Genomic DNA, 24,602 nt, shown 5'->3' on the forward strand with positions numbered 1-24,602 from the left:
TCTGCACATGAGCCTTCTTTGTTATGTTGTCCGGGGTCCCTGATAGTCTGACCCTATAATCACTCTGAATAGAGTTACCTTGGCCTCCATTACAACAGTGATCAAACTTGGTATCACTTTCAACAAGACCACACATCTTGGATTGGGCGTCGAGGGCGCCTCGGAGAGACACTTAAAAGCTAGTAACAGTGTGAAAAGCCTCCAGCTGCAGCGAGAGTACTTACTAGAGGTCAGGTCAGCTCTGGGAACATGTGCCGCTGTGCACTTTGCCTTTGTCAGTCCTCGAGCGCGCTCTGAATGCTCGGTGATCGTGGTGAAGGAGCAGCTGACCGCAGGGCCGGTCGGACATCCTTGGAATGTTTGGAGGCCTCAGTAACAATGTCAGAGGCAATTATGATGATGAAAACCAGGAAGTAAGTCACTACTGTGATGATACTGGACTACACAGCAACGGGAACGGATCAACTCACTGCACAGTTTTATCATAACTTATTTAAGTTATAATTAAAGGTATTTTTTGCAAAGTAAGTAAAAAATAATCACAAAATCTATGCATTTACCAATTTATCAACACTTAGGGCGGCTGTGGTTCAGTGGGGAGAGCGGTCGTCCCATAATCCGGAGATTGTGAGTTCGATTCCTGTCTCCCTGTCGAAGTATCCTTGGGCAAGACACTGAACCCTGAACTGCCCCCAGTAGATGGCATGGCAGCCGCCTCTACTGGTGTGTGACTGTGTGGTGTGTTGTCCATCCCTCTGGACAAAAGCGTCTGCTAAATAAAACTGCAGAATTGTAGAATATCACAGTCCGTACCGAGGACCGAGGCAACCGTGAGCTCCGGGCTGACCGCAGAGGCGGTCTGGAGACGACAGCAGGAGCGCCATGAGCATGAGCGGGGTTAGCCAGAGGATTAGCAGCAGTGGCGGCTCTGGCTCCGGGTGCAGGTCCGGGTCCGGGGGCAACGGCCTGAAGCTGGTGGACCTGATTGCCCCCTGAGGAAATGGCTTTCGGGTTAGTCACTAACCGCCCACTTGGAATGTGGTCAGGATTTGTACTTATTAAGCTTTTATAGTTTTCATTAACCGATCTTTGCTCCAAAAGCAGAACGTGAGGATCAAGTTGATGCATTGTTAAAGGCACTGGATCTTTTTTCCCAAGAAGAACTTCAGTCTTTTGTCTCCAATGTTGGACTCTGATGAGTCTCAGCAGTCCACAAACAGTGATCCACAAGATCTCCAAGTGGTTTTATCTCTTGTGCAGAGTTTGAAATCAAGTCCGTCACAGCAGCAGCTCACCACCCTCCACTCCCACTCCCAGTGTGTGAACTCGAGGCTGTGCAGGTTTTTTTTTCTCTCTTTTAAATTCAACTTTTTGTTGGAGAAAATGTACTCAGGCTCATCAGGGTCTCCTGTGAAATGACCATTACATCAGACTACCACTGCTCAGTGAGAGCTAAATGATGGGATGACAGCTAAAATTAGCACCACAAGTGATTCGTGTGCTTTTCCTTGTCTGTCAGTCTGGATGAAATCTTTGACTTGTTATGTTGGACATGTTTTGAGAAACTGCAGGAACTCAGAAATAAAACGTGCGAAGACAAGGTCGAAACTCTCGTCAGGAAGCTGCAGTTCAGCACTGCTTTCAGCCGCTCTTCATAAAAGCAGCGGCTGTCAAATCAAGGAATTGTGCTAATTATTGATATTATGTCTTTAGAAACGCTCAATGCAGTGAAAACTCCTGCCTGCTTCAGATATTGATTCCCATTCACTTTCACCCTGATCACACAGATTGCATTGAGCTGTGTTTATTGTATCAGCCATAATTTGCTTCCAGCCTAATATCAAAGCATGTTATCAGAAATTTGGCAGCAGAATGAGACGGCGGGGAGGCGAGCAGCTGTAAACAAAGATTAAACAACCTCAGCCAATTTCATAGTGTTTGGCAGGAGGATTTGGATTTCACACCGTCTGCTCCGAGCCGTTTCGTCTCAACAGGAATCTCTGAGCAGAATTCATCGGATCTCCTGAAGGCGTTTGCATCTGTACGAGGTGAAAGTTTCCTTGAAGCTCTGACATCTTCATTAACGCCGCATGATGCAGAAACAGGAGGCTCATTGTCTGCATTCATGAGCTGATTCTCCTCTGATCTGCTGCTTTCTAGACTCCTAATAAAAAAATAAAAACAAGACAAACACCAACAGGCTGCAGAATGTTAGAAACATTTTGGAACTCCACCAGAGAACCGTTTTATCACCTGAAATTTAAAACAACTTCATTTAGCCCACACTGTCTGGATTTACAGCATGTAGCTGTTTTGGGAGAGATTCTCAAACTGAAAGGAACGGGTGGTTTTACTGGACTCCTCTGGAGTCTGGTCTTCTTCAACATGAGCAGACGGACTACAGAGACTTGGACTTGAACCCACAACCTTCTCGCTGCGACTGTTATTGACTGCACCGCCGACCTTAAGAAGCAGGCCTCGTACTGAAAAATGCACAACAACCAGAGCTCCAGTAACCCAGAGAGAAACACTCTCTGAAGTCTGTGACTCACATTGAAACGCTTTTTTTTTTGACGGCATGTAAAAATCAAACGCGTTTCGGCTGAGTTCACAGTTTTTTAAAATAGCCTCGTCCTGATGGACAGAGTCCAGCAGCTTTCTCAGTGTGAATCAATCCAACACCACACACCGCAGTGTGCTTTCAGCAGAGTGTTTGTCAGTTCCTCGGTGTGTGTACGGACGTTACGGTGAGGAATCGGCACAGCCCGTTCGTCCTGAAGTGAATCCTCTCCCTCCTGCTGACGGTCATCCTCCTGCATTGGAGGGAAATTTACATTTCAGTGATTAGTGCTGCATCATGTTTCCACCGGAAGCGCCGCAGCAGGTGACTGAACAAGGTCGAGGCCACGCAGCAGTAAAACACACAGGACGAGCAAACAGCCCCGTGTAATTGATTTTAACTGCTCAGTGGTCCAGGCAGGCATGGAACTCCACTTTCAGTTCACTCATTCAGTTTTTGGAAGAAAAGTAAAATTACAGTGAGGACAAGTTGTAGAGTCATAATGAGGAAAAAAACTAGGCAGCGACAGAGTTGCAGTTTGTACTTTTCTGTAGAAAAGGTGCAGAGCTCCAGTCACTCTTGTGGTGTAAATCTCTAAATCCAACTATTAACCTCCAACTAAAGACGTACAACAATTAACATTATTATACACTGTAACACTTTAAAAAAAGCTGTGAAGCAAAATGCTCTGTTTTCACCTGCAGACACAACCTGAGGCCTGGTGTCCGGGTGGCAAGAGGGATTTATCTGCTTAGCAACTTAGCATTCCATTTTCTGATGCTAAATTAAAGCCAAAAGGTTTTTTAATTTAAAAAAAAAAAAAAAGAAGATACATTTATCATTTGAAATTGAGAGTTCCAGCTTTGATCTGAAGTTGATGCCATGTCCCCCGTGTCAGAACAGGGCCAGACGTTTGAAGAAATAAATCATTTTATCAAACAAATTCCGGAGCTGAATCAAAACTATATTTAAGTTGGAAAAAAAAAAATCTTTTATACACTCATTTTTATTTTGAATAAAGCAATTTTCAGTTTTTTAAAATTCAAGATCAAACCTTGAAGTTCCAGTTCCAAGTTGAATTTTTCTCAATCACTTCTTTTTTTTTTTTTTGAAATTAACAAACTGTTTGACGTAGTTACATATAAAGGCGAGAAATGTGAGATTTTCCTGAGAATCGTCACGTTACAGGACGGCCCGAATGCTGCGGTCATGCTCTCCGTGGAGCGAAAGACTGGTCAGAAACATTCCTGACTTCAATAAGAGGGTCACTGAAAGCTTTAACACACACACACACACACACACACACACACACACACACACACACACACACACACACACACACACACAGCTGCACTACTTTTACATCTTTATTGTTAATGTTGCCATTACTGTTTTTATTTGCTTATTTATTGTTGAGATTGTTCTTAACTTGCTTTATCAGTTAAAATGTTCCCATTGTGAAGTAATAAATAACTCAATCATTGTCTTCACTCTTCATTCTGGTGTTTTGCTCAGCTGGGGTGTTTCTGCCACAAGGCTGCACTGCTGCATCAGCCAATGACTTTGTGCTTTAAAAATATGTTGTTTAGAAGTTATCAGTTTCATTTTTTGTGCAACATGGCATTTTTATTTCGTAAAGGAATGCTTCAAGTTATTATTGGCATTACATGATTACTAATTTGCAAAGCACTGCTGTCCAGTTGTTGATGTTCAGTGGTTTTTGGATGGTTATTGATAGAGGCTATGAAGCAGCTCCGAAGCTCATAAACTAGTCTCAGCTATGACTGAAGCTTGTTCAGTAATGTGTAAATTCTTTCTTGCACATTTTGAACACAGCTTTGTTCTTACCCATAAATTCAACAAACAACTGCCAGCTGATTCCGCAGCTCTACCCCCTCCAACACCCAACCTCCAGACCATCAAGGCCCTTGAGGCCAGTAATAGGCAGCTCTCGACCTCAGGGGTCGGCGTCCTCCATGTTTCAGCACACCTGGCTTTTCTTAAACAAGTCGAGGAGGCTCCAGGGAAAGCAGGATGAAAACCGCTGCTCTACACCCTCTATACCCTGGAGACCGTGTGGACCCTCTAGACCAGGAGTCCCTGCGGGCCGGCGTGCATCTCTTCCAGTTATTAGTTTTTATAAGCTTGAGAATGACAGCAACATTACATGCAGGTAAGCTTGAGCAGGGAAGCATTTAAAACATGCAGGAGAAGGGCCTCCAGGACCAGAGATGAACTTAGACCACTGAGACCCCCCAGACCCTGTGAACCTTCTACACTGTGTAGACCTTCAACAAAATCAATAGAAACTTCACTGAAGATTGAGAAACAGGACATCTCTCTGAATACATTCAGTACTGTAGAGTCGCTGCCATACGATTTTTTTCTTCTTTCAGGTATTGATTATTTGAAATGAACAAAGTAAAACCACAGTTTAAACACCTCATGTGTAAATCAGGTTGAACCAGGGTTCAGGGGAGTCGGTTTTTATTGATCTGAGTTGCTTCTTATAAGAGCTACAGACAGCGAGGATGATGGGAAAACTATTGGAGAGATTATATTTTGATTTCTCTTTTTCCAACTGAAATTAATTTCACTTATGTACACAGCTACAATACTGTTAAAGATTTCTTTTGTTTTTTTAAGGGTGAAACTGAGGATTAACATGAGACAGAAGTTGATTTGGACACAACTGGACTCCATCCTCCTCCACTGCTGCTGCTGCACAGGGTTTATGAAATCTGTAAACCTTAGAAAAACAGGTGTAAAATACAATTCAGTGAACAGGATTGGGCTGCATTCTGCATTGAGGGTGTTTTTCTGCTCTTTCTGCAGAACTCTGTCTTCATGTGATAAATTGACTTCTGCCTTCTTGCCGTTGCCAGAACTGCCAGCACCGTAAGAGGCTCGACCGCGTAGGAGGCATCGACGCAAACATCTGGTCCAGACAAACGTCGCAGAGCGCTCTCACTGCAGGAGGAGTCACACACCGCCAATCGGCCCTGACGGCAAACCGCAAAACAACCAATACAGGTCATCCATCCCTGTTTTGATCAAACAACCACAATTCTCAAAGAGGTGGACTGCTAAAGCCAACCAACCAACCAACCAACTGAATAAACAACGAGATAAACAGCAGGAAGTTCTGAATAAAAAAGAACACATCAATTTTTGTAAAAGACAGTTCATTTCATGCGGCATGTTTCGCTCATTTTGAATTTGATGCCAGAAATACATCTCAATTCTTTTTACATTAATTGTTAAAAGAACAGTAAAATGGTTTCTCAGTAAAGGAGCATCGGACTCTTAAATGTACAGATGGAAATTCAGCAAATTTGCAAAGAAAACTAAAGCAAAAATTGTGGGTAGGTGTCCCTCAACATAAACTTAAAGGCTTTGAAGATCGAAGCATCAGAAGTGTCTAATATCATCAAAACATTGGAAATATGGGGAGAAAACTGACATTTGTGATGTGTGGCCAAACAGGCAATGCTGCATATTGACTGAGTGGATAGTTGGAGACTTTACTGTCAGAACGAGGCAGTGCCATGAAAAAATAAATAAAAATAAAAAGGAAGAAGTGACAAACCTATTCCAGACACACAGCCAACGTATGCCTTGTGGTCAGATGAATCAACTCTGTTTTCAGCTCACTAAAGAGAGTAATCCAGCGAGTTATCAGTGGACAGATCAGAACTGTGCACCGCTAATGGTTTGCTGGTCTGCTGCAGACGAGTGCATCAGTGTTTGAAAGCACCTTGAGGTTCAGCAGCAGCGTTTGCTCTCATGTAAACAAACTGCCGTTCATGGGAGGCCTTTCATACAAGAGCAAGACAAAGCCAAAGCACACACTGCATCCACCACGGCAGTGTGCTTTCAGAGCACAGCTGTGTGTGAGTGAGTGTGTGTGTGTCAGTCATTTGGCATCATGAAACAAGTAATCCAGCAAGAAAAGCCAGCGCCGGATCAGCAGCTAAAAGCCTGCATCAGACATGAGTGGAGAAGGCATTTCTCTCCAAAAACTTCACTCCTGGTCTCTCCGCTCGGCAGACATTCACAGACTGGAGTTAAGGGGTATTTCTGCTGCACACTGGTCTCGATGAAATGTTTTGAGATGTGTTGCTGTCATCTGCAGAAAGTTCATCTCTCAATAGCAAAGACCCATTCCAACCCTTGGAGGACAACATTTGTCCTTGTGTGCAGAATCTCAGGTCGAACTTAAAGTTAAGCTCCCAGGAGCAAAGCCCTGACTTGTCCTTGATAAATATCTATAAAAGCTAGGAACATGCTGTATTGTATTGGAAGGTTACATGCTACAAACAGACCAAACTCATTGATTTCCAATCCTTATACTGAACTACGTCTCTCTAAGAGTGGCCTCTTCTAACTCACAGGAGGCTTTTCTGTTACTGCAGAGCACGTCTGTTGGCCAACCAATATTTAAACAGAGAAAAACAACTTTAAAACAGGACGATGAAGCAGTGTTCATGTGTGCCGTACAGCCGTGTGAACTGCACTAAAATAAGAAATTGAATAAAAGGACACCGGCGTGAATAATCCCACATGGTGCCTTTCAAGGCGTGAAGATGAGGGCTGTACAGTTTGTGGATTTCACACAGGGAATTAGTGGGACACAGCTTGGCGCTATTAGATGGACTGAGTCTAGATTCCATTACCATGGTTACTTTCACTGTTTTCACAGGCACAGAAAGAAAAAAGCCACAGTGGGGATCACAGCAGGGCCACGTAGTCGCTTTTGCAACAAAGCTTGAAGCTCACATAATAAACTGTAATGCCACTTGTGGAAAGGATGAAAATAGGAACCAACTGTGACGTCTATGATCTATGAAAATGCACATAAAACTACTCACATTCTCAGCTCATCTCCCTCTGTTCACTCCTGCCAGTCATACATAGGAGTGAATATGTGTGTAGAAATTGTTTCTTTTCACTTGACATGTTACGGAGTGAATGTGTTGAACTGATTGATGTGCTTGGTTGATTTGCTTATTTAGTCTGAACACCCGGAGTCCTGGGTGGGTTCTGGGTGTGTCTTTGGTGTATGCGGTTTCTCCATATACTACAGTGGGCATTGAAGAGGTCTTCCAGTGGTGTTAATGACCCTCTGCTGTGGCTTCCTGTGCCACAGGGCAGATCGAGAACCACACAGAGATGCAATATAATAAAACATTCTCAATGGAACAGCGGTGGAAGACAGTCAGCGGCTCCGTCTTTCTGATTCTCAGAAGGTGGAGATCCCTCCCGGGTGTTAGAGCTCCGCTGGAGGTCTGCATCAATGTGCACACCCAGGAACTTGAAGCTGCCCACCGTCTCCACATCCCTCCCTTTGATGAAGAAAGGTTGCAGGTCAGATCTGATTTACCTGAATTCAACAATCAGTTTGTTGGACCGAGAGGCGTTGAGGCCCAGGTTGCAGGTCTCACACCCCATTAGCCTCTGGATCTCTTCCCTGTATGCCGTTTCATCACGGTTGGAGATGAGCCCTGCCACGCTGGCGTTACTGGCTCTCATCCTGGTGCAGAGCCGTGTTAAGGCTCAGGGGCGTGGAGAGGCGGGGACCCACTCTAACTCTCTGCTCATGATTAGAGGGGAAGTCTCTGATCCACCAGCAGGCGGTGGAGGGAAGTCCGATGTGAAGGAATTTCACTGCGAGTCTGTTCAGAGGTAGGATATTGAAGGCAGAGCAGATTAGCATATAGCACCCCTGCTGTTCCGGGTGGGAGACAGCAGCATGGAGCATCAGGCAACGGCGTCGTCTGTTGATCTGCTATCTCTGGAAGCAGACTGAAGCGGATCGAACAGGACATGGAAGGTGGAACATGATATAGCGTCAGACCAGTTTCTCCAAACACTTCATTATAACAGACGTCAGGAGGTGGTTGAAGGTACTGATGGTTGCTTTTTTTCGGCAGCGGGATGATCATGCTGGACTTCAGGCATGGTGGGATGGAGGACTGGGACAGTGACCTGCTGAAGATCTTGGCGAAGACCCTGGCGAGCTGCTCTGAACACTCTCTGAGGACACTCTTGGTCTCTCCACCAGCCTTCCTGGTGTTCACTGCTCTCAGTTTTCCCTCACCTTTTGCTTCCAACACTTCCTGCCTGTGGCTTGCTGGAAGCCTGTCTGTCATCAGACAATAACCTCCAAGTTAGAATCTGTTGAGAAATGCCAGAGAAACTACAGCTGCTTCCTACTGGTGTGTTGTTACATTGGACATCTGGTCCGACAGGCTTTCTGGGAGCTCCTGGCCATGCGTTGTCAACATCTGAAGGAGTATAGCTAAAGTCATTGTTATTGGTCTGCAACAGATTCACAGGAACTTACACAGGAGAACAGATATCAAAAGTCTTTGATTCCACATGTGACGGATATGACATATGACTAAAAACAATGAAGCAATCATGTACAGTGTGTTTTCCAAAAGAGGAAGTTGGTGATTTAGGTGCTGGTGACAATCTGAATAAAGCAAAAATATGGGAAGATTTATCGAGAGATCATTGGGAGACTGTGGCTCATCAGTGGAGCTCTGGATGTCAGAAAAGCTTTGAAATGCTCTGCAGTAAAGTGCTGGTGACGGTCTCAAGGATGGAAGGATCATGAATGGCGCCTTTGCAAAATGCTCCAGATTGAGTCGTCTGCCGAATACGTCCAGCGCCTTCAAAGGTGCATTTGAAGATAAGTTCGAGGAATCCCTGCTGCTGTGAACACAGTGGAATTCAGCTCTCCGCCAGGTCAAGGCAGCGCTGTCAGTCAGTCTTCAGGGACTGCGGTGTGGTTCAGGCCGCGAGCTGCTCTTCTCAGTGAGGGACTGGAATCTGATGAAGGAGCCCTGTGCTGTCCTACAGCCGTTTTCCAAGGTCACTGATCTGATTCAGGGTTAGAAGATGATGAACTGAGCTGATGGTCACAATCGGTAACGCCCTTGTTACCGATGATATTACTGATGTGGTGAAAGGGTCAGTGAATGTATTTATTTATCGCCTTATGGCTGTAGGACATCACAGAACTCCTTCATCAGTCACCTGGCTCAATGAAGAACAGAAGGTGGAAGAGCGGCAGGAACAGAGCTTCGGGTTATTCTCAGAGTACAGCAGGACACCTCCAGCAGTCCGGAGACACAATTAAATACCTATTTCACCCTTTGTTTTGGGCAGACCTGTCTGTCCTTTTGAGATACAAATAGGAAAATCCTTCCTGCACTTTTTCCAGTTGTAATGAGGGCTCTTTCAGCAGCGGCATGAACTGACCCATTCCAGAGGTTCTTCAGTCGTGGTGGAATCATCATGAGGCCACATCCTGCTCTGCTTGAAGACATGAACCTTTTGAATCTTAGGTTTTGCTAGTGCAACACGGCAAAAACGTGCAGATGCGAAGTTCGATGCTTTGAGGGAATTTTCTATTTGTTGGTGTTTCTATGAATACATGTTCAAACTGTCTGGAGCATTGGTGTTTCATGAAGCACTTGCAGATATTTGAGATGCTCTTTGAGTTTATTTTTTTCTTGTTTTAAATTTGTTTACCTTTTTCCAGTGAATACTAAGGCAACTCAAATGTTTGAAATGAAGACCTACACTGTTAATATGAAACAGAGGTTGTTTTGTTTTACACTGAAAGACAAAAATGAACTTAAAAAAAGTTATTTCTGTCTATTTATTGAATTGTGTGTACTGATATTCACTAAAACATGTGGTATGAAAATAAACTGGCCAATGAAGTTATGAGTCGGTTCCTAGCTTATTAAGAACAGACTGTGCGGATAAAATAAGGTGACTGGACATGGACTTGACACATCTTATAACTTGAAAAAATGACTTGGAACTTATTTGAGACTTGAAGGTTAAGACTTGAGACTTATTGCAGACTTTCACATGTGTGACCTAGCCCCACTTGTCTGATGGTCACCATGATGACGGCGATCTTGCCGGTAGGTAGACCGGTCTACATCTAGCTGTTAAATATTCCAAGTGTGGAAAACAGTCGTTGCATTTTTACACGAGTGGTCATTGATGCAGATGCACAGTCCCCCTCCTCTGCTCTTTCCTGAGTCTTGTTATTGTGCAGTCTGCTAGCTTGATCGCTGCCTCCGGTATGGATGGGTGCAGTCAAGTCTTTGATTAACTAAGGCTACAGATCGCCAATAACAAGTGGTTTCATGACTGTTGCATTGTGCCGATCAGTTTTGTCGATAGTGGACCTGGCGTTGGAGGGGAAGACGCTTGGAGGTGGCGACTTGAATGGCTGTCTCTTTGGCTGTGATAGTAGGTCGTGGGAACATGGGAGCTTCTCTGGAACGTCATGCGAGAGGTGGTAATCTGATGTATTGATCATTACACAGCATGATCCCAAGCTCAGTAGATCCTGACGACTACTGTATAAGTAGACTTCACCCCTCAGAAAGTAGAGTTTCCAAACAAAAACCACACTGCCACATGTAGACACAGTGAAAACAGAGCGTGGAATGGTGAGCTGTGCACACTGCCATCATGCTGCGAGCATCCCATCAAGATGGACATCTAAATAACACTGCAGTTTGGTCCTCAAACACCTCAAGCATGATTTGAAAAGCTCCCCAGTGTCTGTACTTCCTCGGGGAAGTGACAAGGGCGTAGCTGAACTCCGGGATAAGTGTGTGTGGAGAGGAAACTGATTTCCCTGCATCACTGTGATTCAGAGACACAGAGGAGGCGGCGCTGTGGTGGGAGGTGAAATCTGCTCTCAGGAGACATGAAGCAGGCCGTCTGCACGAACAGCTGGATGAAGACCACGGTCCTGAAGACCAGACTCTGCTCCACAGCTGTCAGGAATCTCTGCTGTCTATCCTCCCTGAGCTTCACATGACTGACACCTTATCGGACCGCATGCTGGAATCGGTCCCATCTTATTCCTGTTTTCCTGCATTAAATCTTTAGACCACACTATTTTTATCCGTATAACTATAATACTCTATCTCATATCTTTCATACTTCAGTGCACTAATTCTTTGTTTACACTGAGACCAGGAACTGTTCTGTTCTCCACTGATGCGTGGCGCTGATGACAGCGAGGCAGAATCTGAATTTGAATTCAGTCGATACATCCGTGCTCTGATTGGTCCTCCTTGGAGAACAAAGGGATTAATCATCATCAAAGCTGTATTGTGCTGCACTTCTCAAAGTGCTGCATTCATATTTTCTTTTGGAGAAACAATCAGTATTAGACATGAGATGAAAATCTGGAATCTTCCATCTCACCTGAAACAGAAACTGGACGTCATCCCGTCACTCAATTCAAGTTAACAGAAAAACACTAAAGAGACAAACGATCTAATATCTACTCCACCGGCTATCTTGATGATCTCAGATTAATATTTGAATGTTTTTCAGCTCAGTAAACAGCTCAGATAAAACAGTGTAAGCTCCAGATGGGTTTATCTTCAATAAATATTTAAAAAAACATTTTGATTCTTTTGGGGGAAAAAAAAAAAACATTTTATATTTTGACTGTTATTATATATGTATATATATATATATATATATATATATATATATATATATATATATATATATATATATATATATATATATATTTATGTGTATTTATATATATATGTGTATGTGTATGTGTATATATATATATATATTTTTTTTTATATATATATATATTTTTTTTTTTCATTGAATAAAACTTTACTTAAGAACGTCCACATCCAGAGGTGTAGTCTTCTGTGTGTTTACATGTTCTCCCTGGGCGTACATCACTGACCTCCAGCTGGAACCGTCTTCCACAGTAAACAAACATATCAAGTTAGAGCTCGGCTATTTGGTTTCTCCCGGTTGCCCATTGCAGTTCGAACTCTTTACGTTGATCCTGTGATGGATTGATGACCTTTCACCTCACGTCAACCCGGACACATGCAAGTTAAACATGAAGCCAATGGAGCCGATGAACGAACAGATAAAAGCTGCTGCTGTTCTGGAGATGAGCGATCCGGGATTTCTGTTGGTCCCAGAGCTAATTTACGGTCTGAGTTATTCCAATTCGGTGCAGAGGAACCTTTCAGCGCTGACATTGTTCCTCTTGAATTCACTTAGTATGTGTTGAACATCTATTCATCAGTGAAATCGAATGCATATACTGTATATATTCATTACTGTGTGAGTGGGTCATGCATTTTATTGGGCATGAAATAACAGCGCTGAGAGGAGCTCAGTGATGAGCGGTGGGGGACTGACGCTACTGCCGAGGAATCCAAGAGGACGTTGAATGTCGACAGTCAGGAGGCTCAATTCATTCGTCACGCTAATAAAGCTCACGCTGGATCACATTTGGATGTTTCTGGAATACCTGCTGCAGCTGGATGTGAGGGATTACGTTCTCTCTGTGACATTTTTGTTTCGCTCCTTCAAAGGCGACGCCATCAATATCTCCAGAGCTGCTAAATGCCACAGCCGCTCTCTGTGACGGATCTGAAAAACCCAGAGCCGCTCTCCAGCGCTGTTCATCACACCTGCTTCAGACGAGCAGCCGCAGCGCTCTGTTCAGCACTAACAGCCCGCAGAGCACAAAGTCTCCCAGTAACAATACGGGGGGAGGAGGAGGGCGAAGTCCCGGGCTGAAGCTGGTCCCATTTCTGTGCAGCTGGCCTGCTGAAATCTAATTTCATGGTGCCTTCACTGCCCGTCCTCCAGTCACGCTCCTAATCTAATATCTCAGCCTCCAGATTGCTTTATGACTTTACGGCTCCGGTGCCGCTGAAATAACGTGCTTTATATTACACAAGTAACACATTCCTTTATAATTGTTACACACTGTTCATATGAAGACCCAACACATTCATCATCACAGTCAGTGTGTGGGAAACTTCCCTCACACAGGAAAACTGCACTTATACCAGCAAACAAGGACATATGTTTGGTCGGGGTGACGGGACACAGACTGATGGAGGGGAGGGACTCGTACCTTGGTTCAGGTGGGGGGAACAATTCTGACCCGAAAGTAGTTTCCAAGGTTATTACTTCTCAAAGTTAAAGGGATATGAAGTTAGCAGAGCTGGGACTTCCTGTAGTGCTGAAGAGAAACTGGGGTTGTTCTTGTTTTCTACAGTTGAGGATCAGTCGGAGCCGGTTTCAGGATAAACCACTTCCAGTTGAGTCAGATTCCAGATTCTTCTCCAGTTTTTGAGCTGACTTCTTCAATGTCTGTGAGACTATTCATGTAGTAACAAACAACAGCGCCATGGAGCGATCCTCCTCTGAGTTACATTCATCCTCAGGAGGGCAAAAGAATCAGGTGAGGAGCGAAGTGAGGCTGCTGCACCAAAGGAAGCCCAGCTCCGTCCTGGACACTGACCGACTCATCTGTCAAAGACACTGAGGACCGTAGGAACTACCTGGGTAGTAGACAACTGAACCAGCTCTGCAAAGTGTTTGATGGGTTGATCAAATTTCTTGTAGTTCTGTTTTACTGGTGATGATGTTAGGATGATGTTAGCAAACTCGTCTGGAAATAAACGTTAGCTCTGCCTCAACCCAACACAGGGCTGGATGCTAATCTACGCTTTACTAACATCAACTCAGAATCCTGCAGAAATCTTACCCCAAATAACAATATCTATGAAATTAGACACACTCTGAACCAAATCCAGACACGTTACATCAACCATCATCTCCTGTTAACTGTCTTTGATAATCAATAATTATCATCTATAGTCAAACTGCCCATAAAGTGAATTCCAAGCGGAGCCGGCCTCATTCACCACGTCTCAGCCCAGGAGGACCAGAGACCCAGTGGGCCGGCAGTCTGCACCCCAAACCCCACCCCCATCTGAGGGGACCCTGTATTCCTGATGATTGAATTCTTGTTATATTGTCTATTAGATGTTCTGCTTCTCACACTTTTTTTCCACACTTTTAACACCTCACCACAGCCAACGCCTTTGCTTGGTAAATGAGTTCATTTTCTGACAGGTGCATGGAGGTTTTCCGAGATCGCTGTCATTTTTATCTATTAATACCATCCTGAGCAGGTTTCTGACAGCAGCCACAGAGGCTGACACGGTGCAGATATCTACAGATATCCTTGATTTTCTTGTTTATCCTCATGCAGAGAAACTGATTTGGTTTGAACTTAAAACATCGTCTTCATGACATGAAGCTAACTGAGAAAATCTGGTGTACCAAACAACACTAAATGCCTGCTGCTACAATAAAGGCACAGATAACAGGAAATAAAACCTTGGGCTATTCATTTTATGTGTTATCAATCTAGATAATATTTAGGTTTCGCCTGGAAATGAGTGACAAAAAATATTGAGTTTATTTTCTTTTTTTTTTTTACAGATATGTATTTAAACGACGGATGTTAATGGCAGCATCTCACAGAGTGTTGAAAATGGAGAAGAGAACAGGGAAGAAAGAGAGGAAGGTATAACATTTAAAGAGGTGAGGAAGGAGTCTGTCTGGTGTGCAGTGGGAGAGAACGAAGGACTGTTCGATTCCCTCTGAGCTCTGAGAGAGGGAATCAACAAAGGGAGAGGGTGGGGCAGTTCACAGAGGGTGGGGCAGTTCACAGAGGGAGGGGCAGCTCACAGAGGGTGGGGCAGTTCACAGAGGGAGGGGCAGCTCACAGTGGTGAGACGGAGATCCCGCTACACCAACATAAAGTCACAGAGGCCCTACAGTGAGGATGACTCCTGGAACAACACGTCTTCAGGTGGGTAAACTCCACCTGTCTCAGGACTGTTTGAGCCCAGCGTAAGTTCCCTGACCTGAACGGTGTTTTTGGACTGAACTGTGGTTGAAATGTAGTTTTTTTTTCCTCACAGAAATCAGAAATGTAAGTAAAGTTGTTTTATTTTTCAACATCCTCTCTCTCTCCGTTTCTCTCTCCTCATCACCTGGACTTGTTCCATTAGAAGACTGTGTTGTTGCAGCGATATGAATAACACTGAAATTATCTGAAACTATTGTTAAAACTGTGTAGATTAAACTATCAGGATGCTTGAAAAGCCCTCATTTGTCACTTTTATGTTCTCAACCTTCTTGTTTTATTTTACTCTTGATATTGTTAAAATACACAGAATATCATGAAAATCAAAAATCATGTCAAAATATTTCAATAAGTGAGAAGATTGGTTGTTTTTTTTTTCTATCCTAATTGATCACATATGCTTGAAACCTTTCAGCATACAAGTTATTAATTGCGAAACAACTTAAAAAATAAGATTTAAAACATTTTCTTATATGAGCTGTGTACTGTGTATTTGACTTAATGAATGCATTTAAAACATTACAAATCACATCATACTGTCAGAACTACTGCGGTTAAAATGTGATGAAAATACAGTTTAGGTAAACAACCAACAACCACAGAAAAGAAGGTTTAAGAACATGAGGTCTGTTTTAATGACAGATAATCCCTCCTGCAGTGCCGTCGTTCTGTTATCTCTCCTCTGAATGAATCCAGGAAGCTGAGTCCTGTTCCGTCTCCATCTGGGCCAAACATCTGATCACATGGCCTGGCTTTCCACGGCTTCTCAGCCGGAGGCGGCGGAACGAGGAGTCCACCCTCACAGTCAAAACTGAGCCGCGACAATGAAGCGAGAATGATGGACGTCTTCACAGTTGAATATTATTTTAGAGGAGAAACACGGGAGACGTCTCTCCCTCAGTATTCTAAAAACACACACCTGCCTTCAGAGGCTTCCTGTGTGTTTGATTAAGGGCGGGTGATTTGTCTTCAAGCAGCATTATCACAGTGTTACAAAGCGAAGCGGGAGCAGCTGATCTCCAGGGTCACTGTGTACCGACGCTGACGTGCCTGAAACTTTGATTCGCCTTTAGAGTAAATATTACCTCCAAATCCCACACTGAGGGATGCTCCTTTTGAATTCCGCTTCACTCTCCTCACTGAGCTTTGAGGCAAAATGAATAAAGACTGAAAAATGAAACCTCCACCATTTCCTCTGGGATTCCACTTCCAAAGCCTCTTTCCAGAACAGCGAGGTGGAAGATAAGCGCTTTGATAGTTTTTTTCTTTTTTCTTTTTTTTTTCCAGGCTTTTGAAAGGAGACAAAGTTTCCTTAAGTTTGTGAGTGCTGTGCGAGCTCACTGTAGCTGTAAAAGGATTATTTGAGGTCATTAAAGCCTCATTGTGTTCAGGACGGTACACACGTGTCCGCACACTTTCTGCGCGCCACCGTTCCTCTTCCTCTTCAGTTCTCCGGCTCCCTGACAAAGTGAAACATTTCTAATTAAGCCGTGGGCTTTCACTCTGCCTCCGGTTTGTTAATCAACCATGTAATTGCTTTTAATTGGATAAATCATTCAGTCCAATTCAGCTGCGATTCCAGCTGGGCTCACTTCCTCGCAGCAGCGTGTGGAGAAGCGGGAGGTTTTCCTCTCGCTGGCTGCTGGAGGGAACTCTCAGCCGCCCTGCTGGACTGTCCACAAAGGACTGAGGAGAAAACCCTTCATCCCCCTGAGGAAATGGAAACGGTTCCTTTGCATTTAATTGGTCCTGTGTGGAGTTAAGCTTCCGCCTGGGGGGCTGCTGGGGGTGAAGGGTCAGGGATCACATTAGAAGCCTTTAAACTTTCAAACGTAAACAAAACGAAGATGGAGACCGCCGGTGGAAACCGCAGGACGGCCGGGTGAAAGTGAAAACTGAGTCCGAATGTGAAAGCAGTATTTCTGTGGTGAGTGTGAGACCCGCTGAACGCAGGGAGCGAGAGGAAACCTGGGGTGTAATTCTTCTTGTTTTTCTCTCCGACAGTCAGCGATGCGTCACATTCAGACAGCAGGACTGATGGAGTTGTGTGTGCCGCCGTCTGATAAACTGTTTTCTCTCTTCGGAGTTAAGGAGCTGAAGGATGCAGCAGTTCGGAGGTGCCGACAGTAAAACTCTCCCGGGGGACAGAAGAAGAGCTTCTTCATCCCACCGCCTGTGATTTTCTGCTACAGTTGTTCAACGGCATCAGAGCTGAAAATCTATTATTTACTCTGTTCACTTGTGTAGCAAAGAACCCTGAACGGTACACAATTCACTAAAAGAAATGCTTCTCAAAGACTCTCAGCTCTCAAGCAAAGACAAAACGATTACAGGAAATGAACTTTTCCACAATCTAATGGGATGTGGTTCATGATTGCTTTGAGTATTCTATAGAAACACACACACATGCCTATCTCATGCCCCTGATACACAAGATCATGGAGTTCCTGCAAGTATTTCAGCTTGCTGGACCTTCAGAGTGGCTATGGACGAGGACAGCAGGCTCAAGATGGCGGTAACCGCTCATCTGGGATTATTCCAGTTTACAGTCATGCGTTTTGTTCTGTGTAATGCTGGAGCCACCTTTCAGTGTTTAATGGAGCTCGTCCTGGGTGAACTGAGAGGAAAGATCTGTTTTGTCTCCATTGATGACGTAATCCGGTTCTGGAAAACCCAGGAGCAACATCTGAGAGAAGCAGCTCCACCAGGAAAACCTGACGCTGAATGTAAAAAAACTGTCTGCTACAGCGCCCGCTCAACTTCTTCACGCATCTGTCAAGCAAGGCAGTGGAGGTCAATCCAGCCAAAAGTCTGGTCATAACTACCCTCCCTCCACCTACAGACCTGAAGAGTCTCCAGAGGTTTCTTGGGATGGTTGGCTGGTGTCCTAAGTTCATCCCCAGACTGGCTGATATCACTGCTCTCCTGAAGAATCTGGAAAAGAAAGATGCTCCTTGGGAGTGGACTTCAGACTTCAGGCCAAAGTTTTGCTGCAGTCACTGCCGGTCCTGGCTCAGCCTCAGCTCCAGCCGGGTTTCCAGGTTCACTGTTATGTCAGTGATGTGCATTCTGGGAGCTTTACTCTCGAAGAACATTGATGGTGAGGAATGAGCCAAAGCCTTTGCCTGCAGAGCTCTCCATGGTGCTGAAAGGGAATGTTTAGCCATGCTGTGGGCAGTGGAGACACTTCCGTGAGTTGAACACATTTGATGTTCATACTGACCACAGTGCTCTGAGCTGGGCATTCGACTTCCCTACAACATCGTCTCGATTCACACACTGGACCCTGTTTCAAGCTTTAATATTCTGGTTGGACTACAAGAAAGGCTGTTGGAACATGGTTCAAGGTGCGTTTTCACAGGTGAATCTGTTGTTATGATCAAAATAATCTTGGGACATTATTATCCACGCTGAAGATGTTATTTAAGAAGGAGCAGCGCAGGCAGGAGTAGGACGGTGGCGTCACACGCCAAACTGACACACCTGCCGGAACAACGAAGCTATGGAGTTTCTGCCAGTGTGGGTTGTTTGCCGTTTGGATTCTAACTTTTTTCATTGGAAACACTGGAATATCACGTCATGGAGCTGCCGGGACGGTGTGGATCACCATCACGGATCAGAGACTGCAGTGGATTTATGTGGCGCTGTGAGGATTTGGCTGCTGCCATCTACGGTTTCTCCCATGTTAGTTGACTATGTTTGGTTTTACAAGATGAGCAAGAAGTGTTAACTTCCAGCTTCATGTAGTTTAAATTGACTGGAGTGTTGTTGATGTTTCGACTTATAGAAATTCCTGTGTGTGTGTGTGTGTGTGTGTGTGTGTGAGTTGTGGTTTGGTTTTATTGCCTCACGGCACATCAAACTCCTCTCTTTACTCACTGCAAATGTAATTTTGGTTGAATTGGCGCTCAGTTTTCTTGGTAGATCAAAGATCAGATTTGGGTTGGAGGTCCGTAAACTCTGCTGTGGAGGATCTTCTGAGGAGTTCCACTCTTCAGGCCGCCTTGGATGGAAACCAGCAATAAAAATGGCAGGAAGGAAAATGGATTAATTGCTATAATCGCGGTGCTAATTGCATTTTATTTCACTCTGAGTGGCCCTCTGAGGAACGGCTAACACTACCAGGATTTATCTGTGTGTCTGGGCCTCCTACAAATTGAATGAGCTGAAAGGGTTTGATCCGGTGATATGTGCATGTATTGACAAGTTGTCAGCGGCCCTCCAGTGATTAAAATGCTGTCATGTTTTGTACACCAGGCTCACCGTGGTTTTTCACATGAGGTGACAGAGGGAATGTAAATGAGGCGTCAGGCCTGAATGATCCTGGTGCATCGGAGCAGCTGAAGGTCGATCTGAATGGATTCAGCCAGAGGATCCATGAGCAATTAAAAATTCAACAGTGGACTTACTTGGCTCAACAATCAGATGTGTCAGGGTTCTTCATCAATTAGACCCGTGGATATTCTCCATTGACCAGCCCGCTCAGCGCTGCCCAGAGCCACCCAATCTTCAAATAGTAATTGACTCCATATTGATCAGTGTAGGCTGCCCAAGAGGCATGTAATGGAGGAGCAGAGGGGGTACAGAAGAAAGAGGAGGAGGTAGGAAACACGTGATCACGACCAGGAATGGACATCTCCCTAAGGCCAAAATGATCACTTTTATTTACTGCTACAGTTCAACTCGTTGTCCATAGAAGGTGAAGCTGGGATCGAACAGTCAACACCATGTCGGAGCACTGTAAAGAATTTCACTGTAAAAAAAACAGTAAAATACTGGCAGCAGGGACGCCAGTATTTTACTGTTTTTTTTACAATGCACCTACTGTAAATTACAGGATAGTACTGTATTTTGAATTACAGTATATTACCGTAGGATAACAGTAGGTGGTGTGGTAATTTTACAGCACATCTACTGTTATTTATTTTAGCAGTATACTACTGTATTTTGGATTACAATACTTAACAGTAGGATAACTCTGTTATGGTAATTTTACAGTAAGAACAAGTTTATTCACAAAGAACATTAAATTTGCTATTTTACATTTAATTTCTATAAATCCCCACAAATTAAACAAGTACCTTATAACATCATACAGGGCTTTTGAAATTCTGGACTGAACAGCAAGTCAACCTGGAAACATGTCCATCCATACCTCATGTTTATCACCACAGCAGGTAACATCCACAGTCCAACTATTAACACAGAAGACATGACTTTTATTTTATTTCACTTAAATTGTGTACCTTCTTGCGCTTGTGCTTCTATCAGCCTGTCACAAACGCGTCCAATCAACTGAAGTAAAGGAGCAGCGGAGGAGACGGAGGAGAGAGCGAACAATGCAACGACCTCTCACTCTGATGCTGTTTTCAAGAATCAAGGACTGATACAGTACAGAGCGCTCACACTAACGCTGTTTCCCAGAATAATCAAAAGTGAACTGATGTAATATTGATCAAATGTTCTTGCCAATCGTTCCTCAACTCTGAACCTGAATAAAAATCAGATCAGACCTTTAAGTAGCTCGTTTGAGAACCCCAGGTATAAAACACAGGAGAATATATATTCCATACACTGTTAAAAACATAACTAGCTAATGTTGGTCTAAATTAAGATTTTTAATTGATCTGACTCGAAATGAATGTATTTTGAATTCAATTTACATAGTCATGTTTATTCAACAAGCAACTATCTATAGTTCATCTAAATATAATTTCCTTGTCGATACAACAAGACTATATGCGTTAAAATTAAAGCGCCTTCGTCTTGTTGGCCAAATCACGTGTGCGCATGCTCAGCTTTCTTCTACGGGTTGAACTGCCCAGCACTGAACGGACTGCACATGCGTGCCTTCTCTGCAAGACTGCTGGATTCCGAGGATTTCTTTCCTACCTCAGAGATCTTTCTGACCTGGTAAGTGCATTTTTATAAGACAATTTACAACTGTAACTTATCTCTACTCAAACAAAGGGTTGTTTCAATTGTTAATGTTCTTGATGAGGGAGAAGAGGGCGCGGACATGTCATTGCATGTTAACATGAGGCTGAAGTTTTCACGAGGCCCTCGCCGATATCAGCGGTGGTGTTAAAGCAACAAAAAATGTTGGGTCAACTGTATGCTACATATACTGCATTTAAAGCATTTCATTTTTGTCCTTGCTATCCACTTTGCTTTCAATTGGTACTACTTTTTTAAGCAACCCGGTGGACTTTGTGTTGCTGGCAGGGTACAGTGATACATAAATGTTGGATTCAGATATCACCCTTTTCTGATTCTTTTACATAGGCGCAATTGTTTAAGCTTCAGAAACAGAGTAGGTTTTTTTTTTTTCTCCAGAAAGTCTCTGTGCACGTCACTTCTGATGCAGCTCGAGAATGCATATTCCTCTGTTCCGTTCAACAGACAAGATTCATGGCGAAAAAAATGAAAAAATTATTTTTTCTTTCACCCAGAAAATGTCAAGTGTTGTTTCTGTGGAGCGGTGGAAACAAATGAAAAACGTAAATGGATGGATAAATAATGGGTCTGACACGTGACAGAAAAACTTGCATGTGGAGTGGTTTACCTGCGGTGCAGGTGTCTTGCTACAAGCGGTGTGAAATAAACGAACAAAACACAGCGCTCACAGACTGCCAGTACACAGAGAGACAGAAGAAATAAGGGTCTTGGTGAATGTTGCTTCATTTTAATATTTTTAATACTGCTCCTTGAAGACCAGGTGCTGATCTGCAGCTGCGGCTCTCACAGCTCTGCACGAGAGAGAGAGCGAGCGAGCGAGGAGACGCATTTCAGTTGCCATGGTGATGGGCTAGTATGCATTATGTTGCTAATGTCAGCATCTATTACCAAAACAGTAAAAAACTCAGAAATACAATGTAAGTTGTGAGCTGTAACCCTAACTAAGTAAATAAATGCATCTGCACCTCATCACTTGAGTTTAAAGATACAGTTTAAAGGATAAGTTCGGTTCAAACCGTTTTCACGTTGTTTATAGAACAAAGTAGGACAATATACTCACCCAAAAGGCTTTTCTGATCCGATAAGAGGTTCAGAAGAAATTTAGATCCAAAGTCAAGCTGCAGAAATCCGAATACTGTTAGCCAATGGGGCATGTGTGGCGCCGGCTCCTAAAATGACTTTAATCGTCCAAAAACTCAATAGTTTCACCAACATTTCCTCATGGTCCGCTCACGCCACTCCTCCACCACAGCCTGGTGTCGCAAAATACATGCTGTTGCGGTTTTACAGATCTCTGAAGTGAATACGGTTGGAAACTGAAGTACATTCACTCTGCAGAGATCTTCTTCTCCTTCTTCTTCTTCTTCTTCTTCTTCTTCTTCTTCTGCTTTGGAGCGGGTGGCGACCAACAACTTAGCTGCACAGCGCCACCTACTGTGTCTTTTGGTGAATGTACTTCAGTTAACATCCTAATCACCGTATTCACTTCAGAGATCTGTAAAACCGCAACAGCATGTATTTTGCAACACTGGGCTGTCGTGGATGAGTGGTGTGAGCGGACCATGAGGAAATATTGGTGAAACTAATGAGTTTTTGGACGATTAAACTTGTTTTGGGAGCCGGCGCCACACATTCCCCATTGGCTAACAGTATACGGATGTCTGCAGCTCGACTATGGATCTAACTTTCTCCCGAACCTCTTATCGGATCAGAAAAGCCTTCTGGGTGAGTATATTGTTCTACTTCGTTCTATAAACAACGTGAAAACTGTTTAAACCGAACTTAGCACTCATTGATGATGCTGTGCTAAAACAATGATTTTAGTCCTTGGAAGGCCACCATAGCTACGGAGGTTCTCCGAAGGGGAGCGGGGAGCGCAAGAGTGCTGCAATCTCAATCTCATATTTATTCTAAAAAGTGTTGTGTGCAAGTTATTCTGTGCTTAGTTGTTACTGTATCAATAAACATTTTTTGTTTTGTTTTCAAGATGTCAAAGCCATTGTAAATGTCTCTGATGTGTCTTTTGAAATGGTTCATCTGTCTCTTGTTTCAGGGCTGAATTACATGCATTGCAAAATTTGCAAATTCAGAAGTTCCAGTCAAGAGACGCTTCTCAAGCACTGTCGCCTCCATCATGGAACAGGTGCGCATTGGCCATGTTATTACCCTAACTGTGAATGTGTGTTCAAAACACCTGGTGCATTGAAATCACACCTTTCAAGGACACACACATCTGGAAAAATCTGTAAGAACTCTTAAATGTGAACTTTGTACCATCAGTATATTTCCCAGGAAGTGTCCAGGGGAATAGCATTACATCACTAAAATCAAGCTTTTTTTTCTCTTTATGGACATAATTGTTTAAAACACTCAAAATATTGAATATATTTGTTCTCAATCAGATATCTGTTTTTTTTCCGACAGGCTACTGAACCTGAAGAGCGAGTGATCAACGGTGTGCCTGTTGCCATCCTTAGTGTCTTTGAAGATGATGGTGCGCAGAATGTGTTGGACACGGCTATTGTGTTGAAAGGGGCAATTGTGCTTCAGGACATCCCAGACATCTCCACAGCCTTTGCCTATCTCTTTGGCCTTCTGTATGCCATAAACATTGACTGCCCAAGGAAGATGATATACACCTTTGAAGCACTTCAAACTTTTTTTTTTTTCAGCTCGGATCCAAGTGCTCACAGCACACAAGTTCGCTTAAAACAAAGCTGCTGGCATAAATGCCATACAACACACCAAAAAGATCGAAATAGAGATCAAGAAACAGAAACTGAAAATTTGAAGGACACAGATAAAAACTAAAACATGACACAAAAAGTGAGAGAATGACTGACAGAAAAGATTCACAAGCAACACCATCTGTTATAAATGTTTCAATTGTTATTGATTGTGTAAAGCTAACATATTTAAATGTTTGATGGTTCTATCTACTTCACATATTGTCAAATTAAATGTACAAATCTTTTTGTTTTAAAGATGTGGTTTTTACCCATCCAAGTTCAGTGTCTCTGAAGTAAGGTGCATTAGTCTTTCAAGCTCTGGTACCTTTTGGTAACTCTAAACTTTGGAAACTACACAATGTTTAAAATGAATTTATCTTGTTTAAGTTTTAGCATGTGCTGCTAAGATTTTCATTTTGATTTTATTTAAGATGCAGTTATCTCGTTTTTTTATTTTCTCTTTTACTGAGTGCCACAAAGATTTCCATTTTAAGATTGTAATTGTTATGAAAAAGAAAAATCTCTTGTTTATTTGTGTTAAATGTCATTACAGCATTGTTGTTTTTCTTGACAGGCAAGGTTACAT

The sequence above is a fragment of the Salarias fasciatus genome, chromosome 16, assembly GCF_902148845.1.
Source record: "Salarias fasciatus chromosome 16, fSalaFa1.1, whole genome shotgun sequence".
Lineage (NCBI taxonomy): Eukaryota > Metazoa > Chordata > Actinopteri > Blenniiformes > Blenniidae > Salarias > Salarias fasciatus.